The sequence below is a fragment of the Mauremys reevesii genome, linkage group 2 (assembly GCF_016161935.1).
Source record: "Mauremys reevesii isolate NIE-2019 linkage group 2, ASM1616193v1, whole genome shotgun sequence".
In the NCBI taxonomy this organism is placed as follows: domain Eukaryota; kingdom Metazoa; phylum Chordata; order Testudines; family Geoemydidae; genus Mauremys; species Mauremys reevesii.
The window spans coordinates 208,996,688-209,016,444 of record NC_052624.1 but is presented as its reverse complement, the minus strand read 5'-3'; positions in this window follow the sequence as shown (position 1 = coordinate 209,016,444).

Genomic DNA, 19,757 nt, shown 5'->3' with positions numbered 1-19,757 from the left:
TCCCTCTACCCGACCTGCCAAGTTTTGTGCGGTTCCATGCATGTCAGGAAATCAGTGATCCCCTATTCCCCCTAAGTTACTGGAGCATGTGTGGCCACGACTGGGAGGCACAAGCTAATCATCCTCCAAAGCAATGAGAGCAAGTGTCAGGATGCAAGGAACATATTCCTCCTCATAGACTTTAAGGTCAGAAGGGACCATTGTGATCATCTAGTCTGACCTCCTGCACACTGCAGGCCACAGAACCTCACGGAGTCCTGTAATAGACCCATAACCTCTGACTGAGTTACTGAAGTCCTCAATCATGGTTTAAAGACTTCAAGTTACAAAGAATTCATCAGTTACACTAGTTTAAACCTGCAAGTGAGTTATGCCAAAGTTAAGTTCACCAATCAGTGAAAATGTTCCCAAATTCTGCCTATAGTGGCAACAGAATCTCTTACAGCACCAGGGTTCTACATAACACCAATGACCAAAACAACAGGTGTGACCATAGTACCATTCATGAATTTCTTGAATCATGTTGGCTCCTTTGTTGGTGACAAAGAAGTCTATCCTAAAATGCTAGTCATGTTCCCAGATTTTCTGCTCTGTCTCCTATGTTTGGGAATATATGGGGCTTCAGTATAAAAGGCCTGGTTTAAGTAATGTTCATGAACGTACTCTGGAGATGGCACTGGCCAAAGAAGTAGCAGAGACATAGGAGGATAGGGAGGAGATAACACATGAGTTGGGAACAGAAGCAGCAGGAGTGAAAAACAACTCAAATGAGTTGCTGAATGCGAACAGGCACCCATGGAATTCATGCAGGTCAGATACTACTTGTACAATGAATTATACCCCCATCAGCTTTCACGAGAAATTCGAGAACACCCTTTAAATCCCTCTGTTAAATAGAGTTTGGGTACAAAAGAGCAATCTGTTGTCTAAAAGCTGTGTCTTATGCTACTGGGAAAAACTGCAGTTCTAGTGCTACCATCTCCCCCAAATAGCTGTGTGAGAGGAACTACACTTGGTATGAAAGGTTTGCATGTTGGAACTATGAATACCAGTCATTAGTACGGCTACCTCCAGTTAGGCTTTGCTTTTTCGTATTTTGAAAGTGAGCCTGACATAGAGAAGAGAGGATTTAAAAGCAGAAGTCTGAGGACTAGCATTAAATGCAGTGGGAAAGTACGACGTCATAGAGGAGTGGAGTGGGGAGTGGAGGTGGGTCCAGTGGCTTGTCACTCCCACTGATTCATCACACAGGTATGTTGATTCAAAACACATACTGGGACTGACCACAGTGGGTGAGGTCAAAAGGGGCTCATACAACACAAGCAGTTTTGTTGGCTGAAAGGGGGCATACTTGCAACGTACTAATGGGGTGTTTGTGAAAGAACTCCTTGTCAGGTTTTGTGGGTTTCTTCCTGGACTAATAATGTTATAACCTTGAGTTAATGACCTTCTCAATCAGCTTGACCAGGCTTGACATTAGGCTTAACTAAGGGCTATTGGCAGATCCCACTGTCCCCTGATTCCTATGCTAAAATAGCCTTCTCAACCCATATAGGCATTTTTTGATCTGTTAATATGCCCTTTAGTTTGTCTGGTGTCCCGACCACCTTTCAAAGACTGATGGACCAGATGAGGCAGCCACATCAACCCTACGCGGCAGCCTACCTGGATGATGTGGTAATCTATGGTCAGGATTGGCCAACTCACCTCAGTGATGTAGCCGCAGTCCTTCAGGCCCATAAGACACCAATTTAACTGCAAATTCAAAGAAATGTACATCAGGGAAGCAGGAGACTGGGTATCTGGTGGGGAATGGTAAAGTGCAACGCTTGCTCAGTAAAGTGGAAGCCCTAGCCAGCACACTCATTGAGAACACAAAAAAAGCAAGTTTGGGTATTTCTTGGGCTCGCAGGGTATTATAAGTGAATTGTGCCCGAGTTTGCCTCTCTAGTGGCTCTCCTTACCAATCTCATTAAGAAAACAGACCAGTGACAAGTAACTTGGTCTCCCCATAGCCCCAGTTTTTCACAAGAATTTATTTTATATGCAGACACCTGGGAGTGATGCTGTCACAGATGTTCCATGGTCAGACTGCAGACTGTCTGTCCAGGAGACATGAGGCTGGTGAGCCACAGAGTAAGTGACCTGACAGGCCCACTCGAGGGTGGAGTGTGTGTGTGGGAGGCAAATATGTGAGGGAGCAAAGGGAGTAAGAAAGAATGAGCGAGCTGCCTGCAGGACACTTGAAGCTTGGAGCAGGCTGGCTAACCAGAGACACCTGGCATGGGGAGGGAACTGCAAGCAGCTCTTTATTAGTCTCTTTATTAGAGAACTGAAGCAGTTGTTTGGGGGAGCTGATTCTGGGACATCTATGGGGCAGTCGGCTCAGAACAGCTGCAAGTTAAACCCAGGCTTGGAACAGTCAGAGCCGTGCCTTGGAAAGTCAGAGCCGTGCCTTGGAACAGATTTTGTTTAGAATTTATTGTCTGAGTAAACTGCGATGCACTATAAGGATGGTGATTGGATGTGTGTGGAGTCTCTGTAAAGAAAAGGGCCTGGATGTGGGAGAATAGGGGGCAGGGCTGGGCAGAGACAGAGACCACAAGGGGCCACCAACTCCTCTGCATGTTGATAAATTATAAAGTGCCAGAATTAAGGTTGCCTGGGCAATTTTAATTTGGCCCTTGAGAGTATGCATTATGATACAGCCTTACGTACACGATCACATCTTATTTTTCCACAGTTGCCAGCAGAGGGAACATTTAGAGCACAGTATCCTGCACTACAGCAGACAGGAGCAGCAATTGCAGGGAAAGTCCTGCACTGCTCCTGGAGCCCCAGGCTAGAACATGTTAAGTGCAGACAGACTCTTCAGAGAATTTGTCTGCCAAACTCTAATATGTCTCTACTGAGCATGTGCAAACTTTTCTAAAGGCTTATAACTTAGCCAAATTTGGGTGTTTTTCACAAGAATAGCAAAAGGCACATCCCGGTCACTAAGGCAACCCCACTGTCAAATTTCAAATCCATGCTCCAAAGCATGAGCGTGCTAGAACTTCTCAATAAAGGTTGTACAAAGGTTTTAAACATGGGCAAAATACTGTATTTTCCCTTCTAATCTCATTCTTGGAAATAGCTGAAATATTTTTGCTTCAACTTTCTAAAAGCTTTCAGCCTGAGGCAGATACCCAGCATGAAAAATTTCAGCCTGAATGGTTAGAGTTTGGCTAATTTATAAACAACTGAAAACAAGGCCTTATAATGGGAAATAGCCGATCTTAGCTCTAGTCTAAGCAATGCTAGCAGCTTTGCTTATATTTTTGTTTGTTGTATTAACTGACAACCATTTTTAATATTATTACATGAAGAAAGAGCATATATAAAAAGACTACCCTGGCTTAACCAAGAGATCTTCAATCATCTGAAACTCAAAAAAGAATCCTACAAAAAATCGAATCTATGTCAAATTACAAAGGATGATAATATATAAACAAATAACACAAATATAGAGGGACAAAATTAGAAAGGCCAAAGCTCAAAACGAGATTAAGCTAGTTAGAGACATAAAGGGTAACAAGAAAACATTCTACAAATAAATTAGAAGCAAGAGGAAGTCCAAGGACAGGGTAGACCCGTTACTCAGTGGGGATGAAGGGAACAATAGCAGAAAATGTGGAAATGGCAGAAGTGCTAAATGACTTTTTTGTTTCAGTTTTCACCAGAAAAGTTTAGTAGCAACTGGACATAGCAAATGCCACAGAAAATGAGGTAGGATCAGAGGCTAAAATAGGGAAAGAACAAGTTAAAAATGACTTAGACAAGTTAGATGTCTTCAAGTCACCAGGGTCTGATTAAATACATCAAGGAGCTGACTGAGGAGATACCTGAGCTATTAGTGATTACCTTCAAAAAGTCATGGAAGATGGATGAGATTCCAGAGGACTGGAAAAGGGGCAAATATAGTGCCAATCTATAAAAAGGGGAATAAGGACAACCCGGGGAATTACAGACTAGTCAGCTAACTTCAGTACCCAGAAACACAATGGAGCAAATAATTAAGCAATCAATTTGCAGACACCAAGAAGATAATAAGATGATAAGTAATAGTCAGCATGGATTTGTCAAGAACAAATCATATCACACAAACCTAATAGCTTCCTTTGACAGGGTAACAAGCCTTGTGGATGGGAGGAAGCAGTAGATATACCATATCTTGACTTTAGTAAAGCTTTTGATACTGTCTCGCATTACCTTCTCATAAACAAACAAGGGAAATACAACCTAGATGGAGCTACTATAAGGTGGGTGTATAACTGGTTGGAAAACCATTCCGAGAGAATAGTTTTCCAAGTGATCCCTGCAGGGATCCATTCTGAGGCTGGTTCTGTTCAATATCTTCATCGATGATTTAGATAATGGCATAGAGAGTACACTTATAAAATTTGTAGATGATACCAAGCTGGAAGGGGTTGCAAGTGCTTTGGAGGATAAGATTAAAATTCAAAATGATCTGGACAAATTGGAGAAATGATCAGAAATTCAATAAGGACAAATGCAAAGTACTCCACTTAGGAAGGAACAATCAGTTGCACACACAAAAAATGGGAAATAATTGCCTAGGAAGGACTAGTGCAGAGAGGGATCTGGGGGTCATAGTGGATCACATGCTAAATATGAGTCAACAATTGTTTGCTTTTTTTGCAACACTGTTGCAAAAAAATAAAAATAAAGCAAACATGGGATGTATTAGCACAAGTGTTGTAAGCAAGACATAAGAAGTAATTCTTCTGCTCTACTCCACACTGATTAAGCCTCAACTGGAGTATTGTGTCTAGTTCTGGGTGCCGAATTTCAGGAAAGATGTGGACAAACTAGAGAAAGTCCAGATAAAAGCAACAACAATGATTAACGGTCTAGAGAACATGACCTATGAGAAAAGATTGAAAAAACTGGGTTTGTTTAGTCTGGAGAAGAGAAGACTGAGGGGGACCATAACAGTCTTCAAATACATGAAAGGTTGTTACAAGGAAGAGGGAGAACATTTTTCTCCTTAACCTCTGAGTCTAGGCAAGAAGTTAGGAAGTTAGGACATTAGGAAAAACTTCCTGTCAGGGTGGTTAAGATTTGGAATAAATTGCCCAGGGAAGTTGTGGAATCTCCATTATTAGAAATTTTTAAAAGCAGGTTAGATAAACACCTGTCAGGGATGGTTTAGATCAGGGGTAGGCAAACTTTTTGGCCCGAGACCACATCGGGGAATAGAAATTGTATGGAGGGCCATGAATGCTCACAAAATTGGGGGTTGTGGTGCGGGAGAGGGAGTGGGCTCTGGGGTGGGGCTAGGGATGAGGAGTTTGGGGTGTAGGAGGGTGCTCTGGGCTGGGACTGAGGGGTTTGGAGGGCGGGAGCGGGGATCAGAGCTGGGGCAGGTATGCAGGAAGGGGTTTGGGTTCTAGTTCTGGCTGGGGGTGTGGGCGCTGGGGTGGAGCTGGGGATGACAGGTTGGGGTGCAGGAGGGTGCTCTGGGCTTGGATCGAGGGATCTGGAGGGTGGGAGGGGGTTGGGGTGTGGGGAGAAGCTAAGGGGTGTGGCCCCCGACGCAGCACCCCGGCTGGAGCACCGGAGCAGGGCCGAGCCATATGGTGCAGCCCCGACCCAGCACCCTGGCCGGAGTGGGGCCAAGCTGCTTGGTGTGGCTCAGGGGCCAGCTTAAAACTGCTCGCGGGCCCGATCCAGCCCGCAGGCCATAGTTTGCCCACCCCTGGTCTAGATAATACTTAGTCCTGCCATGAGTGCAGGGGACTGGACTAGATGACCTCTCGAGGTCCCTTCCAGTCCTACAATTCTATGATTCTATCATATTTTAAGATATAATTATGCAGAAGGTGACTGAAGTGTGCATATTTGAGATTTTGACCTTTACTTTGTTTTTCTGATTGTTTGATTTCTCAACAGTAATGTTTCATTCATGCATTAGTTTTACGAAAAAAAAAAGCATAATTTTTATAAATGCTAACGGAGCTTCTTAACACCATAGACTAAAATTTTTGGTTGAATGCTAATACCCTTGACTGAAGCCACTGAAACCCACCTTCCCTTGATTGTGGACTGGAATCCCCAGCCTCCCTTGACACAGTTCTTCTGAGTACCCAGTCAAATATATTACATAATATTTGTCACCTTGTGTATTGAAAGACCAGAGCTTAGCATTTCAAACCCATTTAACACTTATACCACTTAACTACTTGGCACTAGCTAAACTGCTACCTATTAAGATGAATTGATGCTAATATTGTACTGATTAAGCAGCTTTCTTATTTAATTCTCATTAGGCTAAATCAGTTTCCAGGGAGACAATCCCGATTCAGCACGTCTCAATTAAGTAGAATAAATTCTTACACTAGTGTAGTATCTTTCTGAATCACCTTATAAATTGTGATCAAGGGGACAGGAAATTCCATGACTTCCTACCCATACCTTCTTTTAAATCAAGATTGTGGGAGGGGCCTGTCTCTACCATCTATGGAATATAAATGAGGTGCAGAACCCTAAACTCAGGGATCAACTGAGATCTTGGAATACTTTTCAGAGGCAAAGACAATACAAGGAGAAACACTGCACTGGTTCCCATACTTTCCCATCCTCTTGCAGCTGTGCTGCTATGACATGGCCACTGAATGCCCAGCCAAGTACCAACTACTTATCGCAAGAATAACCAATATAGATAGCACTGACTGGGTCAGTATTATCTTATGAAGCTATTTAGCATGGCATTCTGGATTCATTGCTGTTTTCTGGAGGCATGATGCCACTAATAGCAGTAGGCCCATCAACTAAGTCACTATGCTTAATTGGGAAGAACTCTGTGCAGTTTGAAAGCTTGTCTCTTTCACCAGTGGAAGATGGTCCAGTAAAAGATGGTACCTCGCCCACCTAGTCTCCCTAATATGCCCAATTAGAGAAGCTTCCCTCTCCCTCCCTTAGGGCAGTATTTTACTGTTACTGCCTTCTGAGTTAATATTTAAAGACCAAATCTTACAGACAAGCTCTCTACTTTCCCTTAGTAGCGGTCACCTAACTATGTTTTCTTGTTTATATAACATGTAATTGATGTACTCAGTAAGTTTAGCCTGAAAATTTAGCTTTTAACCAGTCTGTGGCACTGTACAGTACTAGCTCTAAACTCCACACTGACAGCTCATCAAAACATGCCCATGTCCAGTTTTCTGCTTGGATATCATCATTTTGTGACCATGAAAGCATTAAACTGGATATTGTGCTGGTAGGTCAGTATCACTACAACTTGCCTAAACAAAAATAAAATAGCATTTCATGCTTATTGATCTTGATTTTTTTTTGGCCATTTTTATGCTTCATTGACTATAATCACAGTAAGGTTGAGTCTTGTAAAAGGAACTGAAATTTCTCCTCTGAGTAGTTTAGACATTTCACATTTCAGCTGCTCCTACAAACATTTTTTTTCCAAATGCAGTCCTTTCCAAGGACTTTAAAAAAAGGTTGATCTTTAAGTAATACATGTGATATTAGTTTTTCCGTTTTAAAATAATCACATTATTGCAGACATTTTAATAGCTGTAGAGGTTGCTATGTATTAACATGATTCATGGTCCTTGACAGCAGTGTCTCTGAAAATCCCACAGGAATGCAAAATACAAAACTCCACACACGTTCAAATTTTACTGCCTGCAGCTAAAAGAGGGGGAAAAAACTTAAAACTGTTGAAACCTTCAACTTTAAAAGCATTAATAGATGGTCCTGGGGGATTAAATCTAAATCTTAATGTGTAAAAATCAAGTTAATAACCACAGAGATTAATATGGTTGCATTTGATTATTGTGATAATGCAAACAATTAGTACTGCTAAAGTGAGATATATTAGCCTCCTACTTGCCCCACACATCTGCAAAGCATTGGAAATAAATGGAAATAAAACATTTTGCTCTGAGAGGTTTTTTTTTGCCTTTGTCTTACTTCCTCTGTCGCTGACTCATTTTTTAAATTATAATTTTCAATATTTATTTCTAAGCTCTTCTTTTATAAGATACGTATAAAATCAGCTGCCATAATCAGATATCATCAATTCTATATTGTCAGCAAACTATTTATGCGTTGCTTACCAGTATCAATAATTAGACAAATTTTCATGATAAATAGTGTTAGATTTTTTTTTAAAAGATAGGAAAACCATCAGCTTGACAAAAATATGGGCTTCCTCCTACTCCAGTTTAATTCAATGGGTTTAATTCCAGACTTCAATGGGAGCAGAATCAGGCATCTAATCTAATCTATGTTTTAGACGGAATTGGAACTGCCACCTATACTTCAGGTTGCCTGACATTTCCCATTATAAAACCCTGTTCTCAGTTGCTTATAACTTGGCCAAATTTTAACTGTTTGAGTTGAAATTTCACATGCCCAGTGTTTGTTTCAGGTTGATTTTTTTTTCTGGCAAAAGTGGTTTATCTATTTACAAGCTCTAAATCAAAGGAAATGTTATTTTGCTCCCATTAAAAGTATTCTTGCAACCATTTAATTGAGAGCAAGGACACGGAGAACAGTAGCAGAGTGAGGGCAAAAGACTAAACTTGGATGAAGAGACCAGAGGAGGGAGACTGGACTGAGTGGGGGAGACCTAGAGGCTGACATGAGGACTGGCTGGGCAAGAAAACTGGGACTGGGATAAAGGACCCTGGGTTGGAAGACTGAGACTAGCTGGGCAAGGAATTAGGAGGAGGGACTGGGGTTCTGAGCCTGGGGGTGAGGATTGGGAGATGGGGTTGTGAAAGACTGCAAGTTGGATGGGAAGCCCAGAGCAAGCAACTAGAACTAGCTAGAGGAGGAGACTGGGACAGGGATTTTTGATCCAGGGAGCTGGAGAAAGATTGGGATGAGGAGCTGGGGCTCAGGGGAGATAGGAGTGGCATGGGGACAGGCTGAAGCAGATAGGGCAGAGGGCTCAGGCTTGTGGGAAACAGGTGCAGAAAGACCTCTGTGATCATTAAGAATACTCCTTTCCAGAACCTGAAATAAAAACCAAGATTCTGGAATCTCACTATTCCTCTTTTGACAGCCAATGTGTGAAGGCTGTCGGCAAAGTGTATGTCTCATCCCTCCTAAAGTATTTATTTACTTAGAGGATGACATCTTTCTGCTGTTATCAGTTAGTTAGCTGAAGTAGGAGAGGTCTGTGTTGTGGATCTACAGGTTACAGCTGATGAGCCAGGTGGTTGGCAATATGATGTCACATGGTAGAATTTCTGTTGCTTCACTTTGTTTTTTTAGGAAATTATACACAAAACAATGTTGAAAGAATGTTAAAGTTGCAAAGTCAAGCACTCAAAAGTTAGGAAATGCCAGAATTAAGGTTGCTTGTGCAACTAATTCAGCCCACTTTTCTGTGTGCACTATGATACAATCTGTAATTACATGATCACATACTATTTTTTACACAGGACTCTAACCTCATTTAGTACACAGGATGGGCCTTCTCTGGGGATGAATCGGAGTTGTGGAGGCATTGTTTATAGGACTCTTGCTTGATTGTTGCAGAAGTTGGAAAGTGTATAATGAATGAGGCAGGGAAATGCAGGAAGAGAAAGGAGGGTCTCATGATAAAGGCAGTTGAATGTTACTCTGGAGAACTGGAATTTATCCCTGCCTCTGCTATAGAATTCCAGTGTGGTTCTGAGCCAGTCACTTAACCCAAGCTTTTCACAGGTGGTCACTAATTATGCATTCCTTATTTTCTGGGTGCCCAACTTAAGACCCACGTGTCGGATTTTCAGGAGTGCTGAGCAAACAACTGCAACTGAAGTCAGTGAGACCTGTGCTTTAATATATAAAACTCTATAAAATGTGAAGTACTCTGAAAAATCAGGTGCTAATGGATACTTTTGACTTTAACTTCTATGTGCCTCAGTTCCCCATCTGTAAAATAGGGACAATGCCATCCCCTCACCTAGCAGGGGCATTGTGAAAATACAGAGAGTACCACAGAAAATTGTGCCTTCAGAGCAGGGTTTGAATAGTGTGCAGTAAATAAGGCCTGGGGCCAGAAATACAATGGGGATAAAATGAAATGTGGTATAGCAGCTCATCTGGAAGGCACTGTCCATTCTGTGTACTGAATGAGGCGGGGCCCTCTGGAAAATACAGTACTGACCATGTAATTAAAGATTGTGCATATTCATTATGATATAAGTGGGATGAATTAAGGCCTCACGGTAATCTTAATGTTGACATTTCCTAACTTTTGAGTACTTGACTCTGAATCTTAATCATTTTCTTCTGTTTTTTGTGTATGATATTTATTTATATGACCCCATCACTGTGGTATCTGTGTGCCTCTTGAATAATCAAAATAAAAATGTGCTAGATCATATCCCCCAAATCCACATATGGAGGGGATCCTCCATACAGGGAGCATACAGCGCTATCCAGAGGAGGGCTCAAGAACTTCTGGAGGCCCTACAGAAGACTATCTGTGTCATTCAGGGTACACAAAAGTGTGCGGTTGTAGCTGGGATCACCTGGGAGGGAAAGTGATTAGGCCAGGGACAGAGCAAGGGAGAACACACCTTTCCAGCCCCATAGAAATTACTCAGAAAAATATGAATACAGACCTAGGCTTTTCCATGGAACCTTGCCCTAGGGAACAGTGGAGCTGAGCTCCTTAGGGAGAGGGGTCATGTCATTCTATGGATCTGCCTGGTTTCTGGGCAGGCCCCAGGACCTTTCCTGCTGTGAGCCAAACCCGATTCTCCTCTTCCCCCTGCCATGGTGGCAGAGAATCTCAGGAAGGGAATCCTCACTGAGAGTCCCTCAAAAAATTTCATCTTCCACAGTTTGTCTCTTGGAAAGGGACAAGTCTGTACGAAAAACTAACTTGATGTGTTTTTTGTGTGTGTGGATGCGTGTTGAATGCACATGTGCAATAACTGGATTTTACAGGCGATGCCTTGATACTTTGGGCTGATGCAGTTGCATATTTTTGGACATACCTGCTAATTTCTGAAGGCTAGAAATCTGTGCAGAAACATAGAGATATCTTTAATTCAACTGAAATACTTTGGATTTGGAGAGCTCTTTTGAGGGACAGATTGGAAAAAAAACAGTAAACGTAAATGTGGCAACTGTGCATTTCTGTTATAGAGCATTTTACATGTGGGAGAATGCTTCATTGTCTTGCAAAAGTGAGAACTTTGGGATTGAAACTGATGACAGTAATTAAGATGATTTAAAAGAAAAAGCCCAGCTGCAGAAATGAATAAAAAAGAAAGGTTTTGCCAACATTTTCCTCAATGATGGTAGAGATGTATATTAAAGAATGGGGGTTGACAGAAAAGAAACACAACCCTGAGAAAAAGAGGCAGGAAAGCAGGCATGTAAACTTGTGAAACTTCAGCATTTCAGAAGACCTGTGGGCAGAGTACAGAGGAAGACATGGAAAACTGAAGCATGAAAGATTTTTAACAGCTGGGCACTTTTTTATTTTTTTGATTATTGCATACACTATATCATTGGAGAAAAGAGAAAATTAAATTAAGATATAAAAAATAAAGGGACAAGAGTTATAAATTTAAAGAAAGAAGATGAGAGAAAGAATATGTTAGCAATTTATTTGGGCTCCCTTTCCAGCTATGTTCTGCACTATATCCTATTAAAATCTTGCATTGTGCTTCTCACTTGAGCTCTCTCCTGCAGCATTTGCTGGCTACCCCATTTTTTGAGCAAATTTTGTGCAGATTTGGGGGAGCTCTCTAAGCAATCATAACAACAATGGAATATTTATTCACTATTTCTTAGCAAAGCATCATAGACACAGTACCTTTGGATGAGGGAGGAAGGAGAGAACTGATGTCCGTGGCTCCAGTTCCCTGAGTCTGACAGCCTCTTGACAGTTACTAATATTAGCACATTTAATGTGTTTAATCTAATTGTAAGGTTTGTGTGATGTGTTTTTGATTTCCTGCTTCAGAAATACATTTTGGCTAGAAAACAAGTGAGGCATACAATTCTTTTTTTGCCATACAGATATCAGGAAATTATTACCTGTCTACCCAATTTACATTATATAATCGGTTACTTACATCCAGTTGGAGATTCTGGTTTATTGGTTATTCAATCATTGTGTGAACATGGGTAAACAAATGTAATTACTTTTGAGGAATGTGAGGTCAGCAGGATCCAGTCCTCACCTAGCCTTTGTGAATAGTGTTTGTTTCCACAAATTGCACTTTGTTTTTCTGTCTCTTAACCACTTCAGTTTATCTTTATTCTCTGAGGTTCATGTGATTGCTTCGTTGTCTTCTAAAATCTTAAAAGTTCTTGCCTGCATTTTAAAATTAGTTACTAAAAGAATGTATAGAACCAGAAGTAAAATTTAACCAAGACACCTTTCTCTACAAGTATCAGAGAGGTAGCTGTGTTAGTCTGGTTCTGTAAAAGCATCCGACGAAGAGGGCATTCACCCACGAAAGCTCATGCTGCAAAACGTCTGTTAGTCTATAAGGTGCCACAGGATTCTTTGCTTTCTCTACAAATTCAGCAAATTAATTGTGTTAACTCTATCCATGTAGCGCTCGAAATAAGAAGACACCAGAACAAGACAATCTGTTGCTCCACCTATAGTCAGTAGTTATTCAATTTGATACTTTTAATAGATGTCCTAATTTTCTCATGTTTTATACTTCTGCATCTTGAGTGCTTTTGAGTTTTCAAAGTCTTATTTTCATCTCTGAGTTCTCTTACTTTGCATTTTTTATTATTTTTGATGAACAAAGTGACAAAACGATTTTGTGACCAATGTGAGAGTACTTTTTAATAAAAGAGCTTAAAATTAAGACCCTGACCCTGCAACAGATGCAGGCAGGTGAATGATGTCAGGGCTCAGCACAGGTGCATATACTGTATCTCATTGCAGGATTGGGACCTAAATGAAACAAAGTGTGAACTCAAATCTACATTTGTTGTTTATTTTGTTGGGAGTGTGGAAGGAAGAGATGATACTTTTTATAAAACTGCGAGTGATTATTTATGGTATTGTGTGATATGAATTAACTGGGGCCTATTTCTTTAATTGTTTAATTTATCTGGATCTTGATTCTGCAAACCATTACTCACAGGAGTAACCCCATGGAAGCCAATAAGACTACTCATGTAAATAAGGTAGAATGATGCAAGCAAAGGTTAGTAGGATCAGGCTACTGAATACGTTTTCCGGATTCCTTATTAAAGCTTGTATTTTATACATTAGGGCCCACCCCTCCTCCCATTGAAGGAATGTCAACGATCCCATTGATCTCAGTGAGAGCAGGATTGAGGTATTATAAAATAAGATTTACAAATATATTTTTGTACATTCCTTAGTAATCCAAAAATATGTTACATTGAAATATACTGTTGGCTCAAGCATCGGGACAAAGTAACAAGGGTTACAAAAATCCAGTACAATTGTTATTACTTTTTTAAAATGTAAAGGAAAGGCAGTTATGGAGAAGATGTGTCCCTAACAAACTTTATACCTATAAGCTAACAATTCTAAATTTTAAAACAAAGGGAATTTAAATTAATTATACCACTTTTTACAACTCCCCAGTATATTGCCATTATGGATATACTTCACAGCTCAACTAAAAGATCATATTGCTTTAAAACAGGGATACTAAAATCAAGCATGCCTGAAGGAGAATTTGTGAACACAATTATGTCTGCCATACAGTTGCCAGGTCAATGGGTGGTGTATGATGCACCCATCTTTCTAGGAGCAGTAGTATTTCCTGCTGTTTTTTCAGTAGTGACCTAGAAGGAGGTTAATGATTCCAAAGAATGACTTTTCCCTTAGGAAAAATTTAATCTTCTGACCTTTTTCTCTATCTGTCCATTCCTTTTAAGTCACAGGCCCCCTTCATTTAGCTTACATCAAGCTGTTTTATTTTCTTCAAAAACATGGTTGAAGTGATTGCTTTTGCTTTCATTTAACCCTTGAACTGGATGCATTTCAAAACTAAAGCACTTGCACAAAATATGGGCTCGCTGGCAAGCACTTCTTTCAAATCTCTATATTTGTCTTAAATGTGACTGCCAATCCTCAAAATCACTTTGACAACTGACTAACTTCAAAATGCAAGCCTTTAATGTAGTCTTGCAATCATCTTAGAGATTTGCTTTAGAAAAAATGACAGGAGTAAAGCAGCTATTGGATTTTTTGAATCCCATCAAAAAGCTGTTGGTACTAAAGTGATACAAAAGGAAATTCTATTTAAAAAATGTTAACAATGACCATCATGCCCTCTTCAGATTAACTTTAAATTTGAGATCATGAAGAAATATCAGTGTTTCACAGTTAAACTGTCGAAGCTTTTGGCTTTGTTTGAGCTATGCAGACATTAGTGGATCAAATTTAGTGTCAGAATATAGTAAAATAAGATTATAATTACTTTATTATTCTCAAGAGTGTTGACATTCGGGCACAAGGAGTTCTTGAGAGTAAGTGAAAACAGAAACTGCCTTGTGCTCGAAGCTGTCAGCTAACTTCCTTATACTCTGCAGCAGACATTGGTTTTGTCTGTAGTGTATTACACTGCATTATTGCCAACATAATGATACATGAATATTCCTCCATTTTCAGAACTATAAATAATGCTTGATTTTGACATTATGACAAACTAGTGCAGCTCCACAACAGAAACATCCAAATCTAGGAACAAAGGAATTGCCATACTGGAAAAGACCAATGGTCCATCTAGTCTAGTATCTTTCTGTCTCTGATAGTGGCCAATGCCTGAGGCTTCAAAGGAAGGCATAAACCCCCCATAATGCACCTAATTGCAATACTATACCACAGAGGGAAATTTCTTTGCAACCCCAGCTGGTGATCAGCTTATGCCCTGAAGTATGAGGATTGATAGCCCTTATAATTTGTATTCCAGCTAGTGTAGCTGCAGATGCTATATTTAATCAAATACATGTCTAATAGTTTTGTAAAGCTAAGTAAGGACTAAATACGGCTGTCTCGCAGGAAAAAACACGGGGGAAGAAAAACTGCTGAAAAATTTCCCGAGGAGAACCTCATGGAGTTTGCACTGCATTCTTCCCTCAGGGGAAAGTAGTTTGCATTCTCATGGAAGAAGCTGGCAAATAGACTTCAAACCTTCACTGGCCTTAGGGTTGCCAGGGGTATCCCGCTTCAACCTTGACCATTGGCTCCACTTGCCTCTTTTTATGCCCTAACCCATTACTTCTGAGAGTGGAGTTTAGAAGGCAGAGTGGGAGTTAATGATACCTATAGCAGCAATTACCTCCTACTTGGAGTTTTGCCTGAAAATCCACCAAGTTTTGATGAAACAACATTGCATAGAATAGTTGTTCCTCAGCTTTCCCTCTCTCAACCTGATATGTTCCCCTCACCAAACCTGGACACCCCGCAGCCATGCGATGATTGTGTGAAGGAACATCTGTAGATTTTAGTGGAACTGGGGGAACATGCCAAAGAGCAGATCTTCCTCCTTTTGTTGGCTTTATGGCCTTTCTACCTCTATTTTATTTTATTTTATTTACTCCCCTTCTTGCACAGAAGATCAGCAATTGTTGCCCCAGAGTTTTCTGCCTCAGTAATATCCTGCAGCAGTTAATTCCACAGGTTCACTATACATTATAATGAAAAAAAAGTATTGCCTTATATCCACTTAAGTGTGTTTCCCTGCTTTTGTGTATGTATGTAATGGAACAGGATAGGTAGGAGCACCAGAGTAACTTTTTCTGTTCTATCCATAATCTTATAGACCTCTAACACACGTCCTCCTCTTCTTTCTAAAGCCATGTCTACACTATAAGGGCTTGGCTACACTTGAGAGTTGCAGCGCTGGGAGTTACAGCACTGGTCGTACAGCTGTCTAGGGAAAGCGCTGGTGTGTGGCCACACTCACAGCTACCAGCGCTGCAGTGTGGCAGCATTTGCAGCATTTGCAGCGCTGTTGGGAGTGATGCATTATGGGCAGCTATCCCAGCGTTCAAGTGGCAGCAACATGCTTTTCAAAAGAGGGGAGTGGGGTGTAGTGTGACAGGGAGCGGGGGAGAGAGAGTGGATTTTTGGAGCCGACACTGTGTATCAGCTCCCTGCCTTGCAAAATCAGAAAATTTTCCCGACCCCTTACTCTTAACTGCAAACAGCCTGCAGACCAGATAAGCAGCTGCTCCAACGGACTCCCATTCTCCCCCCTGCCCCTGCTGTTTCTATCCTCAAGCAAACACTCATCCCCCTGCCTGCCTCATTCACAGGGGTTATCTCATTTGATTGTTCACAGTCAGTTACAGATTGATCACAGCAAACAGGAGCTGTGTTTGTTTTTTTAGATAAGCAGCTCCCGGAGCCCCGAGTACACAAAAAAACAAAGAGAGGCTGCATAACAAAACAAAGAGAGTAATCAGTTAAAAGCATTCTGGGATATCTCCTAATACCCTGGAGGCCAATAACAGTGCTGGTGTGTGGCCACACCTGACGAGCAGCGCTGCATCACCAGCGCTGCACTAGTTATACCCCAAGCAGACCAGGTGTTCAGCCAGCGCTGCAGCCAGGGAGTTGCAGCGCTGGACGTGCCTTGCAGGTGTGGACAGTTACTAAGTTGCAGCGCTGGAAAGCCTCCACCAGCGCTGCAACTCTCAAGTGTAGCCAAGCCCTAAATTATGTCAACTTATGTCGACATACAGCCACCACAGTTATTCAATCGCTTGTGTGTGCACACTGGGTTCCTTGGGTAGGTGGTGCGCATCCTCACTAGGAACGCTTGTATTGATTGTATTGTCAGTGTGTGGCATTGTGGGATGGCTCCTGAAAGTCAGTAACAGTCAACATAAGCAATGCAATGTCTATACTGACACTGCATCGACCTAATTACATCAACCATGACTCTCTGCTGCTCAGGGAGTGGTGTTACTAAATCGGAAGAGAGAGGCACTTATGTCGGCGAGAGCCAAATTTAAGTGAAGACATTTCCACAGCTAGATTGATGCAAAGCATCTTATGTCAATCTAACCCTGTGGTGTTTTACTCATTTAATTTTATTCTTATATCAATCTCCTTCCGTTGTATCTTTAATCATATTCAGTGCCCTTTGCTGGATGTTTTCTGTTTCTGCTATGTCTTTCCTAAGTTTAAATGATTAAAATTTAACACTGTGTTCCAGATGAAAAGTACCTTCACTTCATATAATGCCATAATATTGTTAATATTATTCTCTTTTCTCCTCTTAATGTATTCTGACATCTCATTTGTTGGTTGTTTTTAGTTTTTTTAAACTACTATGGCACATTGAAAAGAAATGTTCACTGAGTTCTCCAGAATGATGCCTAATTTTTTTTCTTGCAGTAATCAACAACCAGTCAGAATAACTGGTTGGGTAGTTGAAATTGTTTTTTTTCCAATGTGTACCACTTAGTGCTTGTCTGTGTTTTTGTTGCCCTTTTGTCTTGGTTTGTAAGGTTGGTCTGCAGTGCCTCACAATTCTTCCTAGGTTCAACTAACATAACTACGGGCTCTTCCCATTTAAATCAATGGAATTTTTGTGCACACATCAGAGAGTGGAATTTAGCCATTGTATGAGAAACAAATTTTGCTGCCTTACTACTCAGAACTTTTTCGAGGTTGTTAATAAATAGGCTGGAAAGAACCATTTCAAATATTAATATTGATCACTTGGGCATTTCAGGGTTAACCTCTCTTTCTCTGCTATGAATTGGCATTTATTCTTTTGCATTTCTGATAAAAAAGCATGTGGTATAGTGGTCTGAACACAACACTGGAACCCATGAGCTCCTGAACTAAAATCCTCATTCTGACATGGATTCTCTTTGTGGCTATAAGTAAGTCACTTAACCTCAGGCTAAATGAACCTATCTAATAAGGAAGTTAAGATAATTAAATAATGCCTATAAAGTGCTTTGATAATGGAAAGTTCTAGGTATTCTTATTTTTGTTTCCCATCTCTAACCCATTTTTTAACCCATCACAGGATGCTACTTCTTATTCTGTAGTTACCAGGCTTTTCTAAGAATCTCTTGTGCGGAACTTTATCATAGGTTTTCTGAAAGACAACATAAATCATATCCTCCAGTTCTGCTTTATCCACTACTTCATTAACTCTTTCGAATAATTCTAACAGGTTAGAAAAGACATTTATTTTTACAGAAACTTTGCAGGATTTCTCTATTATTTTTGTGCTTTATCATTCTATTTTTATTGATTCTCTCAATATTTTCCTGGTACTAAAATAAGACTCAACAGTCTAAAATTCCCAAGATCATCATTAACACCTTTTTTAAAAGATGGGTACAACCTTGGCCATCTTCCAGTCCTGTGGTACAGTAGCTGTTTTTAATGATAAATTACATATTTTTGTTAGCAACTCAGTTACATTGGTCTTTAGTTCCTTTAGAACTCTCGGATGAATACCATCTGGTCCTACTGATTGATTGCAATTTAATTTCTCGAGTTGTTCCATCACCTTTTTTTGATATTCCCATTTCTGATAATGCCTCACTTTCAATACCTAAAAAGAATAAATGAGGGGTAGGTATTTCATCTTCTTTCGTAAAGAACAGTATGAAGAAATAATTTTGTTGCTTCCTATTCTTTTTTGATTGTCTAATGTAGATAAACAGGAAAACAAAATAGAAAAGCAAGATTTTTTTCTTCTCTGTTTTAAAAGGACTTCAACATTTTCTTTAAAAAATACCACAGATATCGCTGAGATCTTTAAGTGAGACAATATGATAGAATCTGACACCCAAAATTTCAAGTTCCATTGGCATTTTCTATTAATTGTACCTTCTGATTTTTAGCATATGATCAATAGTGGAATGCAGTGGAAGAGCTGCCAACATGTTTGGCTTTTAGTGTTGAATGTTCGCTATAGCCATGTAGAAAAATAAAGATGTATTTATACTATATATAGTGCCAGAATTTAGGGGAGGGGGAAATAACTCAGAAGACAAGCTCCTGTAATAGAACATTTAGCTGATAAACAAGCAAACAAAGACAAAACTATTACCATACTGAAATAAAAATAGAGTAAGAAGTAAAACTACGATCATTACTGTCAATTGGTATCATACTTCTCAACTCTATATATCTATCCCTCCCCCCTCACACACATGCTCACATACTTCTCACCATTTTCTGCTGTGTCTTCTGACTAATTTAGACTTTAAACTACTCAAGCAGGGACCTTTTCTTTGTATATGTCTGTACAGTTCCATATATGGCAATGGTGCTATTTAAATTATAATAATTCAGTGTTTTAACAAATGCAAGTAAATAATAAGTTCAAATCAAAGGTAACTATTAGTTTAAAACACCCTCAGGAAGTGTCCCAGAAAACACGACCTTTTGAGCTACAACCAAACCAGCCAACTTTATAGAGTCTTGAGGTACATGTTATACAGAAGTAAACCACACAGAATGTTATGATCAAGTAAACTTTGTACTCCAGCTCCAGCCCTACATTGAGGCATAGCAACCAGCTTCAAATAAACTTGTGACATAATATCCGGAATTCATAAATGATAGGTGGAGAGTTTAAAATTAGGAGAAAAATAATCAAAAAGATGGTTGACATATAGTGAAAAAATTGGGCTTTTTTTAAAAAAGGTCTGGAACTTAGGATTGCTGTCTCACCATTATTTGAAACCTATCAAAGGATTTTATGCTTTGCAGCTGACATTTCAAATTGAGAATTTAC